General features: G+C 42.1%; 1 protein-coding gene across 1 annotated transcript in view; it reads right to left on the bottom strand.

The window, feature by feature from the left end:
• EXOC4 (exocyst complex component 4) overlaps positions 1-18,156 on the bottom strand; it is a 731,315-nt gene that overhangs the window by 235,541 nt on the left and 477,618 nt on the right. The window lies entirely within an intron of this gene.

The following is an 18,156-nucleotide window of genomic DNA, read 5'->3' on the forward strand; positions in this document are numbered from 1 at the left end:
AGCTGTTCAGAGAAGACTAAAGCTCCAGAGCCTAGTTCTGCTCCCAGATGGTCATATTTAACCCATCCAATGTGCCCCCTGGCCTCCAGTGATGCCACGCGGTAACACTGGAATCAGTGAAAGAAAAAAATAAAATGCTCTTATGCAACATGGCCCTAGACCTTGTCCCCTTTCTCTGATGCCTCGTTATGACTATCATTTGATGATCACACCTGAAAAGTAAGAAACAAGTACGAGTCTAATGACATGAGTTGGGCAGAATAGCTTACATTATTTTTTGAATTATCACCAGTAGCACATTCTTGCGTGTTCAAATCCTGCAGCTCTCAATCTGGCCCCCTGTAAAAAGTAACATATGCTCACAATAAATCTTTAAAATGGCTCTATTAATAGAGTGGCTGCAGTGACAGTTTTATAAATGGGCCCCATCTTTATGCAAACTGTGTTTTATTAGATTGCATTATAATGATTTGTAATAAGAATACAGAGATGGGTTGTGAGGGAAGGAACTCCAAACGTTCCCAAGCCGGTCAGGGGTTTCAGAGCCCACGAATTCTGGGTGGCAGACTGTGCATTCTGGGAACAACAGACATCATCAGATTAGTTTTGCTATAGTTGTAGGCTTCTCCGCCTGCTTTTTCCAATCAGATAATAACAGTCTAATAACTGGCTTTGTGTCTGTCAATCCAATTACTTCCTATTTGGGATGTGCTGACACTCCATTAAATCGGCAGACAGATGGCAAGGTCTTTCATTACCCTCCGACTGAATAATTAGCTTCCTGGGCACATAACTGGGGAAGGAGCCCATCTATAAAGTCAGGTGTCTTCCAAACAGAACCAAAGACACAGATCACTAAAAATAATCTTGTTAGCTTAATGTTATGTCACTGCCATGCCTGTAATAGGCAAAGCCGTCTGGTTATCCTTCACTCGACCTGGAAGCCTTTCTGGGCAGTGTTGACCAGGAGGAGCGGCCCTCTGGCCCCATTTCCACTAGAGTCCTCTCCCCATTAAGTTTGCTTGGTAGGCGCCCCAGGAAAAACACAACCACAGTCTGGGATCCAAATCACGTCACCTTGGGGAAGTGAATCTGTTTTTTCATCTGATCCGATCTCACTAAGAAATGAAAGGCACACAACACTCACTAAAACAAACTGCCTGTAGAGAAAGTTAGGTAGAGTTTAACCAGAAACTTTGAAGTCTAGAGGACTAGACACCTATGGCAAATTACTATGCAATTGTAACAGTTTTAATGAAGTTCTCTTACAACTGTGAATCTTGATGAGATGCATACAATACAGTTAAGGAAAGAGAATTTGAGAGAAAGCACCATCACGTGACTTCCATATTTCCCACTCTATTTACCATAATGAAATGCATTTAACAGGTATTCCATCAACTGTGAATCAACTCAGAAACACTTTTATAGAAGTTATTAATATCATGATGCTAACTGTTAAAGGGAAAGCTGTGATATAATTGGTGAAATTAGTGCCCCCAAATACAATGAGAGTTTCCTTCTAAGAAAGAACATGGCTGGCATAGATCCTTTGCTACTCCTCTGTCCAACTTGAGTAACTTTGTCACAAATGTCTCAATACCATGGTTCAATTCGAATAAGTCATTTGGTATTTCACGCTTTCAGTGGCTAGAATCTCAGACAGACTGTTCATTAATATGGAGGTGGCATGGTGCCGTGAAAAGAATATGGCCTGAGAAGGGAAAGACCCGGATCCCAACCTGCCCACCCTTCTCCGTTTACTCACTTAGATGAACGTCACAGATCCTTTGGCTACAGCTCTCGCATTTCATGATTCACTATAGGGTGCTGGCATGATTTGGCCCCATTTCTCAGCTTTCCTCCTTGCTAAGAGTAGTTCTCTCGGGGCCGTAAAAGGGACCTGGAGCATCACTGCTCTCTCGTCATGAATATTCATGCTCAAAGGCCACAAAGACGAATAAACGCCCAGCTGCAGGGAACAGAGGGTCAACATACTTACACAGGGCTAGAAGCAAGGCTACATTAGTGTGTGGAAGCACTAACTAGTGCACTAACTTTATAGCCCTTTAATGAGGATTAAATGTTTTCAGGGTTGTGGTTAAACGGAGGAAAAAACAGCAACAACAACAACCACCACCACAAGCCCATTAACCATGTTCTCTCTTTTCTAAGGGTCTTCATTCCTTCCTTGTTGAGGGTACTAGTTAGAATTCAACGATAGTTCTATGTGAATTCGGTTCTGTCAAACCTGATTCGTTGACCACCGTCTCTTTACTCAACAATTGCAAAGGCACTTGCAGGGAGGAGTTCCTCTGAAAACCAGAGTGCTTCACTGGGGGAGGTTCAGTCGGGGGAGACACAGAATGCTGGTCCAGAGGAAAGAGAAGTGACCTGTGGCTGTGGTCTGGGGCACAGTGGGGCTGTTATCCCCGGCCTGGACAGCATCCAAGGAAACGCATATAAAAATGGTAGGAACTCTTGGGCTCTAAGAATTGACACCTGAATGAACTGATTTGAAGGGTAAGGACCCTCAGGTGTTAGGAGAGGAGATGGAAGAGTCTGGTAACTGAAGTTCCAAATCGGGAAAGACTTGATTTAATTTTGGGATTTTTACAAGCACTGAGAATGAAGTAAGAATTCCAAAGCAGAAGAGGGAGGCACTACGGCCAGGCTCGCCAAGGAGGCCAAGGAGTGTCTGTGTCACTGGGACAGATAACAAGGGGGCTAGGCTGCCGGTGGCTTTCTGAAGTAATTCACCATTTAAAACGTGAGGGATGCACATAGCCCGGGACACATCTGGACAGCAAAGATGAAAATACCACCCCAATTACTGAAATCACCTGAGTGTGTATGATGGAGGGTCTTTAAAGACTCATTTTTCCAACCATAAGTCAAAACATCAGAAGCCCTGCTGAAGGAGTCAAAGTCGACTACAGAAACTGGAAAACAGAGAAAGAAATTACCACACTCGGTAGCAAATGACAGGCCAGATGATGAGAAGAAAGTGGTTTCCCATGTCCCAGGACCTCCCATCTCATTTCTTGACCAGTCTCCCCCTGTTTCAGGAGAGCCGAGAGGAGAAATGACGTACAAAAGGCAAGGGGGCGATTCTCAGCGTGGCGAGGAGAATCCCCATAGAGTTGTGTGTTCGAGACCCCCAGTTCGAGAGCTATGCGAGGTACCTAAGAAACGCAGTCAAGATCAACCGAGTACTACTGTGTCTGTTAAGAGTCTCTTCAAATCCCTAGAATTAAGATCACCAGGGACAATGATGAAATGGGGTGAACAGGTTTCCTGCTCACGCTCCCCTTTAAGGATTTCAGGGCCCCACTTTTATTAAATGTCTTCATTTTTCAATGAAGCACAACATGTTGTGCTTGCTTAGTTATTGAAGTATTTTCACAAGAAAAAGGGTAGGCTGGGGTGTGGGGGAAAGAATGCCTCAATAAAGGGGAAAGAATGCCTCCCTTCATCATTCTAGCACCAGTCCCACTGAGGCTCCAAAGTCGAGAACGTGCAAAATCCATTCACACCACCTGAAGCTGACTTCCTTTTGATACCTCCTCCTGAACAACTATAAACGTCTCTTATTTGTAGACGCTTTTTTTTCAAGGCATCAAAATTGTCTCAGTTTTTACAGTTCCGTTTCAGAATAAAAATGCATATTCTACAACAGCCTCACTTACAGCTTCCTCATAGCACGGTCATTTAGAATTTTGCTCCTGTGAACAATTTTCTTCTACATCAGTTTTTTTCCCCACTTTCCATATTTTTAAAAAATGACAATGTCTTAGTTGTAAATAATCATTTTCAACGGACAGTGCGGAAAGCGCCTGTTGGGGGATTTTAAATGATGAAATATTATGGGCTGTTTAATTCTGATCTGAGTAGAGGCGAATGTGAAAGGGCTCAAGAGAAATTCCAAACCATGAGGGAGACAAAAGGAATAGCGACACAGTTCCCTACACCAGTGTCCTTAACCTGGGCCCTGCAAATTGCCTGATACTGTGCGTAAAACTACTCGGGTCTGGACATCTGAGTATTTCTTCAGGGTCCGTGAATGGTATCAGATCCTCAAAGATACTGGTATTACCCCGCCACCCCCGACAAAATACCCTAATCCACACAAAAATCTCCTGAACAGGGTCTCATCTGCATGTGAAAAAACAATGTTTAATTTGCTTTGCTTCTGTATTTCATACACATTCACAAAAGTAAAGGAGGTAACTACAGAGGTGAGTTTTATGTTGAGCCACAGATGTTTGATTTCTAAAGCTCAGATAACATCTTTATTTCATAAAGATTAAAATATAAAGAAACACGATCTGTTTTAGATAATACAGTTTGTAGTGGGGAAACTGTGGACCAATAGCTCTAGATTCTCATCCGTGCTCTGTCTGCTACCACCGGGCTGCTCAAGCTGCAGCACGCCGGTGAGCTTCTCTGGGCCCCAGTTCAGAACTGCAGAAGGTAGTTTACACATCTAGGACTCACTTTACTCATCTGCTCTGAGATTTTGTTCTGAAGTATTTTTACTAACTTGACTACATTTGTTAAATCATCAACTTCAGGGGCGCCTGGGTGGCTCAGTGGGTTAAGCCTCTGCCTTCGGCTCAGGTCATGATCCCAGGGTTCCGGGATCGAGGCCCTCATTGGACGCCTTGCCTAGTAGGGACCCTGCTTCTCCCTCTGCCTGCTACTCCACTTGGCTTGTGCGTTCTCTCATTCTCTCTCTCTCTCTCTGTCAAATAAGTAAATAAATAATCTTATTTTAAAAAATCAATTCAAGTTTATATAACTGCCAAAAGAACTTCTGGTCAGTTCTTCTTGTACCCATGTGCCCAACCATCAAACTATTAAATATGAAGTTCTTAGTCATACATGAGGCCATATCCAGGAACCAAGGATGCATAACTGAATTAGGGAGACCCAGCTCCTACAGCAGGTGTGCTATGCCTTGACTGGAAAGAGCTCTCGCCAGAATATAAATAAACCTATTTGTAATTTCGTGACCACATCGTAAACACATCCATACTCATGAGTATACCAAAAAGAAATTGTGAAGCTTATCACCAACTTCACAGATTCTAGAAGTGGGAATCCTGGATAGTCCGCTGGCTGAGTGAGAGCAGCTGGCAGATCTCTCCTAGTTGGAAAACATTGGGATCTCACCCAGAGCCACAGTTCAATACAAATCCCTGATATCCAGCCCTAATAAAAATACTTCAATGATTACAACACTCCCACATCTCCCCAATCCACATAAATGTCTTCTTTCACTAAAACCCAATTATGTCTATAACTAAAGTAGATATTTATACTGATAATTCAATTTCTGTAATGTACCTCGTCCTCCATGCTTCAGAGAGTTGAGTTTAAATGCCTTTTTTGATTACTAATTATTTTCTAAGTGAGTTTAATGCTTGTGAAAGCTATGGGGACCACATGCCTGAGGACGGATGTTCTGTTTGACGAGCAGATTTCACAGAGCCCCCAGCAGTGTGTGTATGGTGTGAATCCCTACCTGCAAATCTCATTCTAGAAAGGCTTGTTCTGTGAAGCTGAAGAATGTTTCAGTCACGAGACCTTCCCCTCAGTTACTGGCTAGCTGTAAATCTTAAAGAAGAGATAACCTAGCTCTAGCAAGAGGGGATGCATTACACGAAGAATTCGCCGAACCATTTAGTTCAGGTGGAATGCATGCGGTCACTCACAGAATAAAAATTATGTGACACAGGGTGCCTGGGTGGCTCAGATGGTTAAGCATCTTCCTTCAGCTCAGGTCACGATCCCAGAGTCCTGGGACCGAGCCCCACATCGGGCTCCCTGCTGGGTGGGAAGCCTGCTTCTCCCTCCCCCACTTCCCCCGCTTGTGTTCCCTCTCCCTCTGTCTCTCTCTGTAAATAAATAAATAAAATCTTTTAAAAAAATTATGTGACATAGGGCTAATATGGGAACTTGCAATGAAAGCAAATAGCTTCTATGTATTTTCTACCCATCATTCAGTTCCGCAGCTTTGGTGCAATTTCAAGTTTTGCGGTTGTCACCCCCCCCAGTTCCAGGAAATTGAGTCGCAGTTTTTTTTTTTTTTTTTTTTAAAGATTTTATTTATTTATTTTACAGAGAGAAATCACAAGTAGATGGAGAGGCAGGCAGAGAGAGAGAGAGAGGGAAGCAGGCTCCCTGCTGAGCAGAGAGCCCGATGCGGGGCTCGATCCCAGGACCCTGAGATCATGACCCGAGCCGAAGGCAGCGGCCCAACCCACTGAGCCACCCAGGCGCCCCAAGTCGCAGTTTTGCATCCTTTGCTTCAGCGTGCTCGGTGCTCAGTAACATATAAGTGCCCCCAGTGGGGTGGGCAAAGACTCATTAGCAGCTTAAAGCTTTAGGACTATTAAGTGGTCTCAGGTAAAGACATCTCTCAGCCTTTTCCAGTGAAAATCAATTCATCAAATTCCTTTCCTGTCTACATTCTATTGCATGCTCTACTGCTCCTAAAAAAGCGTGTCTCCCTTCCAGCTGGGGTAACCGCAGTTCACTCAGCAACCGTGGATTCACTGACCACACTGCGGACTGTAAAGCAGGCTGACTGTCATTTCTGCTGGGGAGATCAGGCTGTGCTGGCTATGTGCTCATTATTTACCCAGGCTGGAGGAAGCTTCTGATTCCCTTAGGAGCTGCCGAACACTAACGGCGTCAGGTTTGTTACATGAGAATATATATTTCTTCTAATTATGTGGTCAAGGGGCTGGTGATCTTGCTCTCTCCAAAAAAATGGCAAGTCCCTGGACACTTCACATTAGGTCATCAATATGACGACTGTGGCTAAGATGAAGAGGTAGTAACCTATCAGTACACAATGGCTTGGGATAGTTGAAATGCCCAACTGGCAGAGGAAGTCACTCACTACTTTAAACAACAGTGTGTTCTTAGAAAATGAAACAAAAAGGACAAAGTCTTCTCTGTCATCTCCCACCATCTCTGCCCCAGTAACATTTTGCCTTTGAAATAAAGAAGACTTCAACTGTTAATTAAACTTGCAGTTGTTAAAAGGGAAACATGATCTTATAAGCTACTTAAGTAACTGAGGTATGGAGTTTTGCAATTTGACCAAGCGTATACATCTAGGTCAACACTAGTCCTAGAGCCTAGGACTTTCAAATCCCATTTTGATCTTTTTTCCAATACATTGCATTGTTTTATCATTAAATGTTAATCTGATATTGTTAGTGTAACAGACTATAAAATTATATTAGGAAGCTTCCTGGAAGTTACCCACTGAAAAAGTGAAATGCAGCAAAAGGAAAATATGTGTCATTTTGTAGTGGGGGAGGAGAGGCACAGAACTGAATAAAGGGCAGCAAAATACAAAGTGGAACAAAATGGAAAGTTCTTGGAAAGCTTTAAGACTGAGGAAAATTCTTAAGTTTTCCAGAACTTGTCAGATACAGACTTTCCTTCCTTCCTTCTTTGATTTTTTTTCTTCCTTCCTTCTTACATACTAGCGTTATTAAGATATGATTCAAATACAATTCACCCATCTAAAGTGATTTTTAGTATAGTCACAGAGTTGCGTAGCTATCACCATAATCCACTTGAGGACATTTTCATCACCCCCAAAAGAAACTCTATACGTATTACCAGTGACTATCCATCTCCCCCACGACTCTACCCCATCTTTGGCCCTAGGGTACCAATCATCTACTTCTTATTTCTACACATTTGTCAGTTCTGATGTCTTCATATAGAAATGAATCATACCAATAGGTAGTCTTCATGACTGGCTTCTTTCACTTGGCATGATGTTTCCAAGGTTCATCACGTTACAGCATGCAGGTGTACTCTATCCCTTTTTATGGAAGAGTAACAAGCCATTGGATGGACTGACCATATTTGATTTATCCATTCATCAGCTGGCAGATGACCCTTCCTTTTGAAATGCTAAAATCCCTCCTTTGGGCTCTTCCTTAACTTAAAATCCACTGCTATGACTGTGTTTACTTTTCATTCATAATCGTTGATGGAGTAGTGTTTTTTTATCCATGGAAAACAACACAGTCCAAATATGAATGGAAAGCCATATGAAAGATAACTGAAAGGTCATGGATTAGTAGGAATAATAATCAAATGAATGTAAATCATTAATGAAATACCAAAAGGAAGTGGCGTGGATCTTAGGAATTGGATGACATGTTACCTAGGAAGACATGGGGATGTAGTTACAATGGCATCACTGGAGAGTAGTGACTCAGCAGAGACGGTGGCTTTCCCCTGCCTTCCTTGTGACTTCTCATACTTCATTAGAATAAAGCAATGGCACTGCCAGAGTCGATCACCAGCCCCTCCCATGTCTTACTACATCTTTGAACCTTCCCCAAAGCCTAGAAGAGCATCTGGCCGATCTAGAGTTACGCATGTTAAACAAGCACATAATCCAGCTTTAGGGTTCCTTGTGGAAATAAATACCAGGTTCAGTCCTAGAACTGGGATCTCACAGCAGACCTTCTAAGGGACGAGCTCTCTAAAGTCACTGCTGAGCATGAACAGATTTGATTCTCAGAATTGTACTTCAAATGACTGAACTGGTTAGTGCTGAAGAAACATCAGAACACAACCGCTACTCAGTTCACAGGGGCTTGCTGAAGATCCACTCCGCGGCGGGCGCTGCTCTAGACACTGGTGACCCAAGAGACAACGCTGCTGACCAATATGGCGGGCAGTCTCGTGAGGGTAGACGGACATGAACCAGACATGTACCCAGCACTGATGGCTGCGATGAAGCAAAATAAAGGAGACTAGGAAATGGCAAGTGAGGAGTGGCTGCTCTTTCAGAGGAAAAGGAAAAGCCAGGAGAAAGCCTCTGGAGAAGGTGGCATTTGAACAGAGACCAGAATAAAGTCAAGAGTGATGCAGATTTCTGGAGTAACAGTGTTCCAGGAGGCGGGGAGGGCAACTGTGAAGCTCCCGAGGAAGAACGGATTTTCAGCATTTGGAAGCCATCAACGAGGCCAGCATGGGTGAAGCAGGGGGGTGGAGAGAGCGATGAGAGGCAACACCAGGGGAATCACTGGGGGCTGGGTTATGGAGACTTTATCTGCTATGGTAATGAATCTGAATTTCCCCCGACTGGCATGATCTACCCTGTGTTTTAATAGGGTCACTCTGCCTGCTGTGTAGACAACAGAGTAAATGGGTGACCAAAGCAGGAAGAGCTTCGGGGAGTAGACTGTGGCAGCAATGCAGATAAGAGATTATGGTGGCCCAGATCAGGGTGGGATGAGTGTAGACAGTGCAAAGTGGTTAGATTCCCTATACAGTCTGAAGGCAGAGCACACAAGATTTGTCAAAGACCCACTGTGGGCAGGGTATAAGAGAGGTGTCAAGCATGACATGGAGAATTTTGTTCCAAACAAGTACAGGGATGGAGCTGGCATTGACCAAGATGAACAAGACAATAGGAAGAACAGGTTTTAAAGGAAGTTAAGAGTTTTGCATTGGACCAATTTAGATGAACTCATGAGAGAGCTAAGCGGGGAGATCAAGTGAGCAGTTAGATATATGAGTCAAGAGTTGAGAGGGCAGATTGGCAGTTCAGATAAAAATTTTGAAAATATTTGTGCACAGTTGGTATTTAAAGTCATCAGACTAGGAAGTGCATCTTCTAGAAAAGACAAGAGGCCCCCAAAGACTGAGCCCTAAGGTGCTCTAGTTTATAAATAGAAAAGATAAGGAGGTGCCAGTGAAGGAGAAGGCACAGCAGCATGGAAAGGGAAGAGCCGACGAGGAACTCAGTAATTCCCTGATGGGAATTACTGTGTTTAGAATACATATGAACTGTATTCCCTTTCCTCTTGGAAATTGCCTAGAATGTATCCCATAATGGTGAAAAACACACCTATTAGCTGTGTGACCTGGCACAAGCTCTCAACCTCTATGAGCCTGCTGCTCTACCTTCAAACAATACCACCTACGTGTTGAGCTTAAATGATACAATCCATAAAAAAGTGCTGACTATGGTATATAACAGAAAATGCTCAGTAGATGTTACCTATCATTACTATTATTCATGAAATCTTCCTCTTTTATGTCTAAAGTCCTTTCCATCTGTATATGGATCATTTGGGATTTATTTACAACCTTGAAGTAGAACTATTTCTGTGTTTGTGTCTTATGTTATCGACTAAAGGGCAGTTTCTTCTCTGTTTGCCTGGATGCATAGGAGGTAAATTTCAACATGGTGAACATTGTATGTTCTTTGAAGATACAGGAGTCCAAGTGTTATAAGAGCCAGGATGATGACATCATCGCTGTTGAAGCTCATGTGGCCTTCTCTTGGACTTCTGGGGGGCGGGGAAAGGAAGTGGCAATAAAGGTCAGCAAAATGTGAAATAACATGGAGTATAGACCTTCTATGTGGTCGTAAGCCTGAGGGAAACCGTTTTTCTAGACCTAGTGTTCCAAACTTCTCGGGTACTAAGCATATTGCTTTGAAAACTTTACTCACAAAACTCAGGGAAAATAGTTACCTTCGATGCCCAACAGTTTACTAGAAAGAAAATAAATGAACGGCCAAATGAAGAGTACACAGACTAAGAGCCAGAAAGGTCCCAAGCGTAGGAGCCTCTGTCCCAGTGGAGTTGGGCTGTACCCCTTTTCTGACATGTTGTGTGTGCTCACGAACCTGGAGGCCCTCTAAATCCTGCTGTCTAGGGGGTCTTATAAAAGTTTCATTATGTAGGCATGATTCATGAAATCCTTGGCCACGGATGATTAATTTCCAATGTCTCTTCCCTCCGAGGAGTCTGAGGGACGGGAGGTAGGGGAGGGGGTCAGAGTTCCAATCTCTAATCCTGCCTTGGTCTTTCTGGTGACCAGCTCCCACCCTGAAACTATCCAGGGGAACCCAGTCACTGGTCATCTCATTAGCATACAAAAGACACTCTATCACTCCAGAGATTCCAAGTGTTTTAGGTACTGTGTGTCAGGAACCAGGGACGAAGACCACATAAATATTCCTTACTGTACCACAATATGAAATAATACTTTAATTTTAAAAATTGTGTCCTTAGCCAAGTAGGCATAATTGTCATGGTTTTAAGATGTCATTTCAATAGTGATGGCACTTTTGGGCTGATCAATAAGAGTTTCTTTCTGTGGATCCCTTTTGTTAAGAGGCAGTGAGATGGCAGATGGCTAACTAGGGCTGGAGACAGGATAACCGGTGATTTAATTTAGTGAAGTTAGTTGCTCCTGTGGGAACTGAACTCATGGCATTGGTCTCAAACTGTGCTCCAGGTAACTACAATATACTATTCTGGGGTCACGGGGCCGTTGTGAGCTACCGGGAGTAGCCCAGCTGTTTGGAGTAAAAACCAGCAGCTAAGCAGTTAACAGCATTTGAGAAGGGGAAAAAAAAAAACCCATTTTTTAAAAATGCCTTCTCTTTTTAAAAGTTAGCCTGATTGCAGCTGTGATTCTTGAACAGCTTGTTCTGAACCACATGGCCTTACCAGCCTCCCAATCTTCCCACTATGTTCCATGCTCAACCGGCTTTCAACAGCTTTCCCGAAGCAACTCCTCAGCATACTAAACTTGGGATTCTTTAACACCAAGTAACACTTTTCTCTCTTTAATGGGATAATTTAGCCTTCTGACTTTCACAGCAGATGCATTTAAGGCTTAGTGATGTCATTTAATTACAGACTCTGAAGAAATCTGAAAGCATCATTATAACTAGCTGTGCTGTCAGCTCTCTGACGAAGCCCACCAGCAAGGCCATGTACAAGAACAGACTCCGGGGAGGAAGAAAGAAGAGAAAGAGGCACACAGGTCAAGGCCTGTGCTCCATCACTGGAATATTGATGTCCAGTCTTCTCCATCTATCATCTAGTCAAATGCAGATAAAACCCAGGAAGGCAAAGACCGAGGGTCCAAATTAGCAGGCAAATGAATGATCAGGTCAATATACCTAAAGAACAATCATTAAGGTGTATTTTCTCAGTTAGAGTGATCAAATTAAGATATCAAAGGTACATTTTTCTGTCCTCTTAATGGTCTCTTGAAGTCTTAACCACTAGAGTTCAATAGCTACTATGTGCCATTACAAGCACTTGCACGTGACCTCCTTGCCTAGTAAGAGAAACATGATGAAGATTAAGAGAAAAAAATATGAGCAAAGGAAAGCTTATGTGTTAATCAAACAAGAAAGTGCCTTAAGAAAAAAGATTAAATGGTGTAATTTAAAACTTTATTGATTTGAATTATTAACATAATAATTATTAATTTTACAACTGAAAATGGAAGGACAGATAAAATAAATGTTTTAAACTGATGATTACTATTCTTTAAGAACATAAAGAATGGGGGTGTGAAGAATCTGTCACATTCATAAGTTGTCCCAAAAGAGCAAATCAAAACAAAAAAAAAATGTGCATCTCATCTGCTATGTAAAAACATTTTCTCTTGGTACTGACTGCCGTCAACTATGGGGTCAGAGCAGTGAAACTGTACAGAAGAGTTCATCAAAATGTAAAAGTATCCACAACCATAGATCTGTATTACCTCCTGTTACTGGTACATCATAAGCAAAAGAACTAAGTTTTCTCCATTTGTCAGAATCTGAACTTTCTCCCTTGCAAATAATTTATAGTTTTTAGAACTACCTATAAGCAATGATCCCATATACTAACTCTCCACACAGTGCAATGAATGCACACTTTATTACACTACTTAAATGCAAGAGTTCAAGAGCACAAACATGGATGAGTACTTTGGTGGGGTGAAGGAGATGAACATTCTGGCCTTCTGCCACCAGGAATCATATAAAATTCATCGTTCATAAAAGCAGTTATGCCCAAGGAGAACTGCAAGTGGGATGATGGCCGGGGCCATGACTGATATGATGTCACAGCAGCGCTTCACAGGCAAGCATCAAAGGCCACCTGGGTATGTGGCTATGATTCACTCTTTCAATAATCATCCATAGACAATCCCTGGTCTCTGGTTATCTCCAGCCAGCTAGTCTTGGCAGACTTTACAGCAACAGCGACTTAAGGATGCCATGATAACATGGACACTCCAAGTCCCCTACCACTGGGAAGGGACCAAGGGACTGGGGAAGTTTTCAAGGAATCCAATGGCTCACATCCATAGTAGAGGATATGGGCCACAGAAGGTTCTTTCAAAGTCATTTACTGAATACTATGAACCACAAGAATTACTAATACACTTTATTACTAACCCTCATCATACTCCCATGAGATACACACCCTTATTTTAAAGATGAAGCACAGACGTACAGAACTTGTCGAATGTCATTAGACAAAGAAAAATGGTGCAGTTGTGCTTCCAACCCTGGTCTGTCCTGGCACTTGGGTTTTTCCACTCTGTCACCTTGCCTTCCAATGGCTTCAGCCAGTGACCAGGGTCAATCAACCAATTCAATGCAGCCTTGAAACCAGAAGTCAGGTCTGTGGAGACTTGTCTTTCCATATATGCCACAAAACATTGCCCAACCTTTGGTGCCACGCCCCTTTCCCTCCACATACAGTATAATTGTAGTTTGGTACCCAGGTAGTGGCAACATTTAATATAAGGGTAGTCATTCCTGGCATTCATTCAACCAGGTTTTATCTACAAAAAAAAAGTGATTCAGGGGACCCATTAAAAGTGTGATTTGCCCCAGGCTCCCCTCTGCTATGAATGATGCTGTGAAGAAGGTTCCCATGTTGAGATCATTTTTCTGCCCTGATTCGAGACTTATCCTTTGACAGCTTTCAGCCTGCCTGATCTGAGTCTCATCTGTTCAAGTAGATTATTGCAAAGGAGACTCCTTGCCTAGTGAGATCAACATGCAGGGAGCATCAGATAATTTCTAATTGAATTTTGCATCACTTTGATTAATGTTAATGCCCTCAAGGCCCCAAGGATGGGTGCATTTGTGTGATTTGAAATAATCCAACAATTTTATAAAACCAAGAAGGGATATTTGTTTATTTGTAAGCCCAGAGGCCCAGGTATCTAACTAGTTTGTAGCCCAGAATGATTGCATGCCCTCAGAGGTTACATTTATTTTAGTAAACCTAGATATGTATAAATATAACATTTCCTAATGCAGCATTTTGACAAATGACTAGCAGTGTCTGCACTGATGATTTCCTCTGAGCTAAAGAAGTTAACATGTTTTCTACAAAGGCTTAAAAGACACTGAACAGAGGCAATGTTGCAACCCTTGGAAGCATCTTGATACTGACCCAACTTGGTTGTATTCATCCCCAAAGCCATATCAGTAGAAAGACTCATACACATTAGGATTACAAAGGAATGATTTTTTTTTTTTTAATTAGAAGCTGTAAGGGAATGATTAAAATTAGAAGAGGTGGATTCCAACACAACAAAAGCTTTTTTTTTTTTGCATTGTCACTCCTTAAGTGGCATGTCTGGAAGAGTATTATTTGTGTTTTATAGCTGGTCGAACTAAAAATAAGTTAGACATCTTGCCCAAAGGCATAATAGCTGTGAAGCAGTCCAGAACACAATTGGGAGTTGAGTTCCTGAGCCCCCCCTACCTCTCCACTGATCACAGCGAGTTACTGCGGAGCCCCGTATCGGAAACTCACAAAGGCGCAGATGGCCCAATGCCAAGGCAAATTCTCTGGAGACATACCAAGCTCTCCCACATGCTTCAGGTACAGGGGTGGCTGGGCTTCAATGATCTGGAAAAACCCCACACACTGGTTTTAGAATCAACAGATTTTCAGAATTAGAAAGGGTCTGTGCATTCACTGATATTCCAATTCCTGAATTTTTCAGATGAAGAAACAAACCCAGAAGGATTAAGGTAGTGAAGGAAACACAACTAGGAAGTAGAAGAGCCAGGTCCCAAAACTCGGGTCTACCCACTCCTAACTCACTGCTCTGTTAAATCACCACTGCCGTGTGTACAAACCATCTTTAGACTTCAGAACTGACAGAAAGCCAATTTATGTTTCTAGTGAATCCAGGAACCCCAAGAAGTCTAGTTTAATCGAGTTTAATGACTTCTGTAGGCTACCAACAAATGAACCAGATAATCTACAACAGCTTTCTCCACAGACTGTTCTGAATTTCACATTTCGAGAGGTCTTATTGTTGCTGTTGCTTTTTTTTTTTAATTTTTTAAAGATTTTATTTATTTATTTGACAGACAGAGATCACAAGTGGGCAGAGAGGCAGGCAGAGAGAGAGGAGGAAGCAGGCTCCCCACTGAGCAGAGAGCCTGAGGGGGGCTCAATCCCAGAACCCTGGGATCATGACCTGAGCAGAAGGCAGAGGCTTTAAGCCACTGAGCCACCCAGGTGCCCTTGTTGTTTGCTTCTTGAGACTCTCTATTTCCCTTATACAGGAAGATATATTATCTAATAGTTGTCATTTTCTCTTGAACCAAAACGTTGGAAGGAACACAGGCAGAATGTTCCATTCTCGTCAGTGCTGCTGACGCAATGGCCAGTGTCTCATTCTCCCAAAGACTAATTAAAAACACCATCTGCTCAGTTTCGTGATGTCATAGGTGCAGTCACCATAAAGCAGGCCTATTATAATCAGAGCACCTTCTAGAAGATCAAGTAATCACTTGGCATTTTAGGAGGCAAAATTTAATAATTCGTAGTTTTAAAAATACCAGCATGCCAACAGGGACTCTGGCCGCCACAGATGTTCTCCATTAGTTCTCCCTTTAAGAGAATGGGCTGTGGGGAGCAAAGGTGCTTGCCAGCCTCGAGGCACCACACCTTTGAATCTCTTCAGTGGTCACGCCAGGCCACAGAGAGAACAGGGCAGACACACTTAAACTGTGCCACTGCAGCCCAATGTGGGATTCCTTATGATGCTCCTATGCTCCAAAAGGGGGGGGGGGGGGAAGACATTGCTCCTTGAGAATTATTCGCAATAATTCTGGTAGACTCCCGGTAAGTCTGGGAGTTGCTAAGTCCAAGCAAGACATCATCTCTATTAACATAAAAGGGCAGTTTAAAAATATATATGCATGGGAAGAAACCTGTTAAATGACAAGCTCTTAAAACCAGTTTTTGAGCTCTCCAACCCATCACGTCTCTGAGGCTGCTAATATCATGAATGCTTCTCTTTTCCGCATTGACATAGTGCAGCAATTGTAGGAAGGAGAAATTATTTCAAATATGAAGAAAATTAAGGATTTGGGGGGAAGGTTGTTAACTGTGAATGTTAAGGTTATTAGGGTACTGCTTGATGGCTAGAAGGAAAAACATCGCTAGTTGTAAAAAACCATCAGTGACCATCAGTTCTGTGCTAATGTCACTGTTTAGAAAAAAGCCAACCCCTTCAGCATCCAATGCTTGCTCTTCCAACCTACAAGGACACACGGCTCTGCTCCCCAGTAAATCAGGATAAGTCCTCTGATCTGGACAACAAGAAATCACTAACTGAAATTTCTCCAGTGATCCAAAGGCCCACTGAGTTCTGAAGCACTCCAAGGAACAGAGTTGCTAGGTTATTTGTTCCTTCTCTTTCCTCCCTCACTCTTTGCTTTTTATAGTACTATAAATCCATTCTTCTCATCTAGCAATACAGCAAAAATAAGAGTTAGTAGTATTGAGAAAGCCATTAAAAAAAAAGCCCTCATTTTTATAGACAGGGAAATAAAATGCAGAGTATTTAAACCTCTCACTTATACAATGAAGATGGCAAGTAGATATAAATTTTACAGTATTTAAAAGCAAAACCCTGTCGCCTACCCAAACAAAATTACCTTTCTAATACAACTTTGCAAAGGAATGTCCAACTCCAAAGGTAATTTTGCCTCCAAGGTACTTACTGATATATGAATTACATTCACAAAGATGAATCAATAAAATTTGTTTGATAGCTTCATCATCTCTCCATTATCTCAAATCTTCTAAGGCAGCAGGAAAAATCATAAGGATGTTGGAATTGCCTATTTGAAGACACAGAGGAGGCCAAATCCTATCATACCTATTATAGAATAGAGCCTGACCATGAAATCTTAATTAACACCATAACAATTTTCTTAAAAGTCTCTGACGCAGCCCATGTGAGGCGAAATCAGAAAGGAAATGCTGTTAGCATTTTAGAAGAATTAAATTGAAAGAAAAAAAAAAAAGACATGGCAGAGGCCACATTACAGACTAATAAGGGATTCAATAAGGCAATTATTGCTTGGATATTGTTTCTGCTATGTGACAATGAAAGGGAAACAGCTCTGACACTTTGGTGAGATTATAACTTTCCAAATGAATAATGGTGGGAAGAGAGTAAATGGTCCACCACCTCTCGACCTTCTCCACACTCTAAAAATAGTGGAGAAGTCTTATGAGATAAGATCTCAAACCACGTCGTTTTTAAAGTCAGTAAGGGAATCGATGAGGAACTTGGTTTCCTTTTTTTTTTTCCTCATTAATTTCCCCCTTGAATCAGAAACAAGAGATACAACAGGATGAAAGGCAACTTGGTGAAAACTCTTACACTCTACACTTTGGACCTTTCCTTTGTCTTAATCACAGTATAGTACCAGGAAGAATACCTACCATTCTCATCAATCAAGTACACTTTGATAAGGTACTTTTTTTTTTTTTTTGAATGAAGGATAAAGGGTAATGATAGTAAATACCTAGGCTGTGAAAAGCACAGAGGTGTGGGAGAGACGTAGCTCCAGGGAGAACAGAAAATCACTTGGTTAAGGTATGGCGCCAAGATAATCTTCATAATGAATCAAGAATAAGAAGGTGTAACATATGATAGTGCTAGTTATATGTTAGAGACCATCTAAGAACTCCGTATATATTAACAGGCTTAATCCTTAATGACAATCCTTTAAAGGAGGTATTGTTATTGTCATCTCCCTATACCAGAAGAGGAAACTAAAAATAGGTTTAGCGACTTTCTCAAGGTCAAACAACTAAAAAGTGACTAGGCCAGGATGTGAACCTAGACAGGATGGTTTTAAAAGTCTGCATTCTCTGGCTAAAATCAACAAGTCAGGAAATGACAGATGCTGGCGAGGATGCGGAGAAAGGGGAACCCTCCTACACTGTTGGTGGGAATGCAAGCTGGTGCAGCCACTCTGGAAAACAGCATGGAGGTTCCTCAAAATGTTGAAAATAGAACTGCCCTATGACCCAG

The sequence above is a fragment of the Mustela nigripes genome, chromosome 4 (genome assembly GCF_022355385.1).
Source record: "Mustela nigripes isolate SB6536 chromosome 4, MUSNIG.SB6536, whole genome shotgun sequence".
NCBI lineage: Eukaryota > Metazoa > Chordata > Mammalia > Carnivora > Mustelidae > Mustela > Mustela nigripes.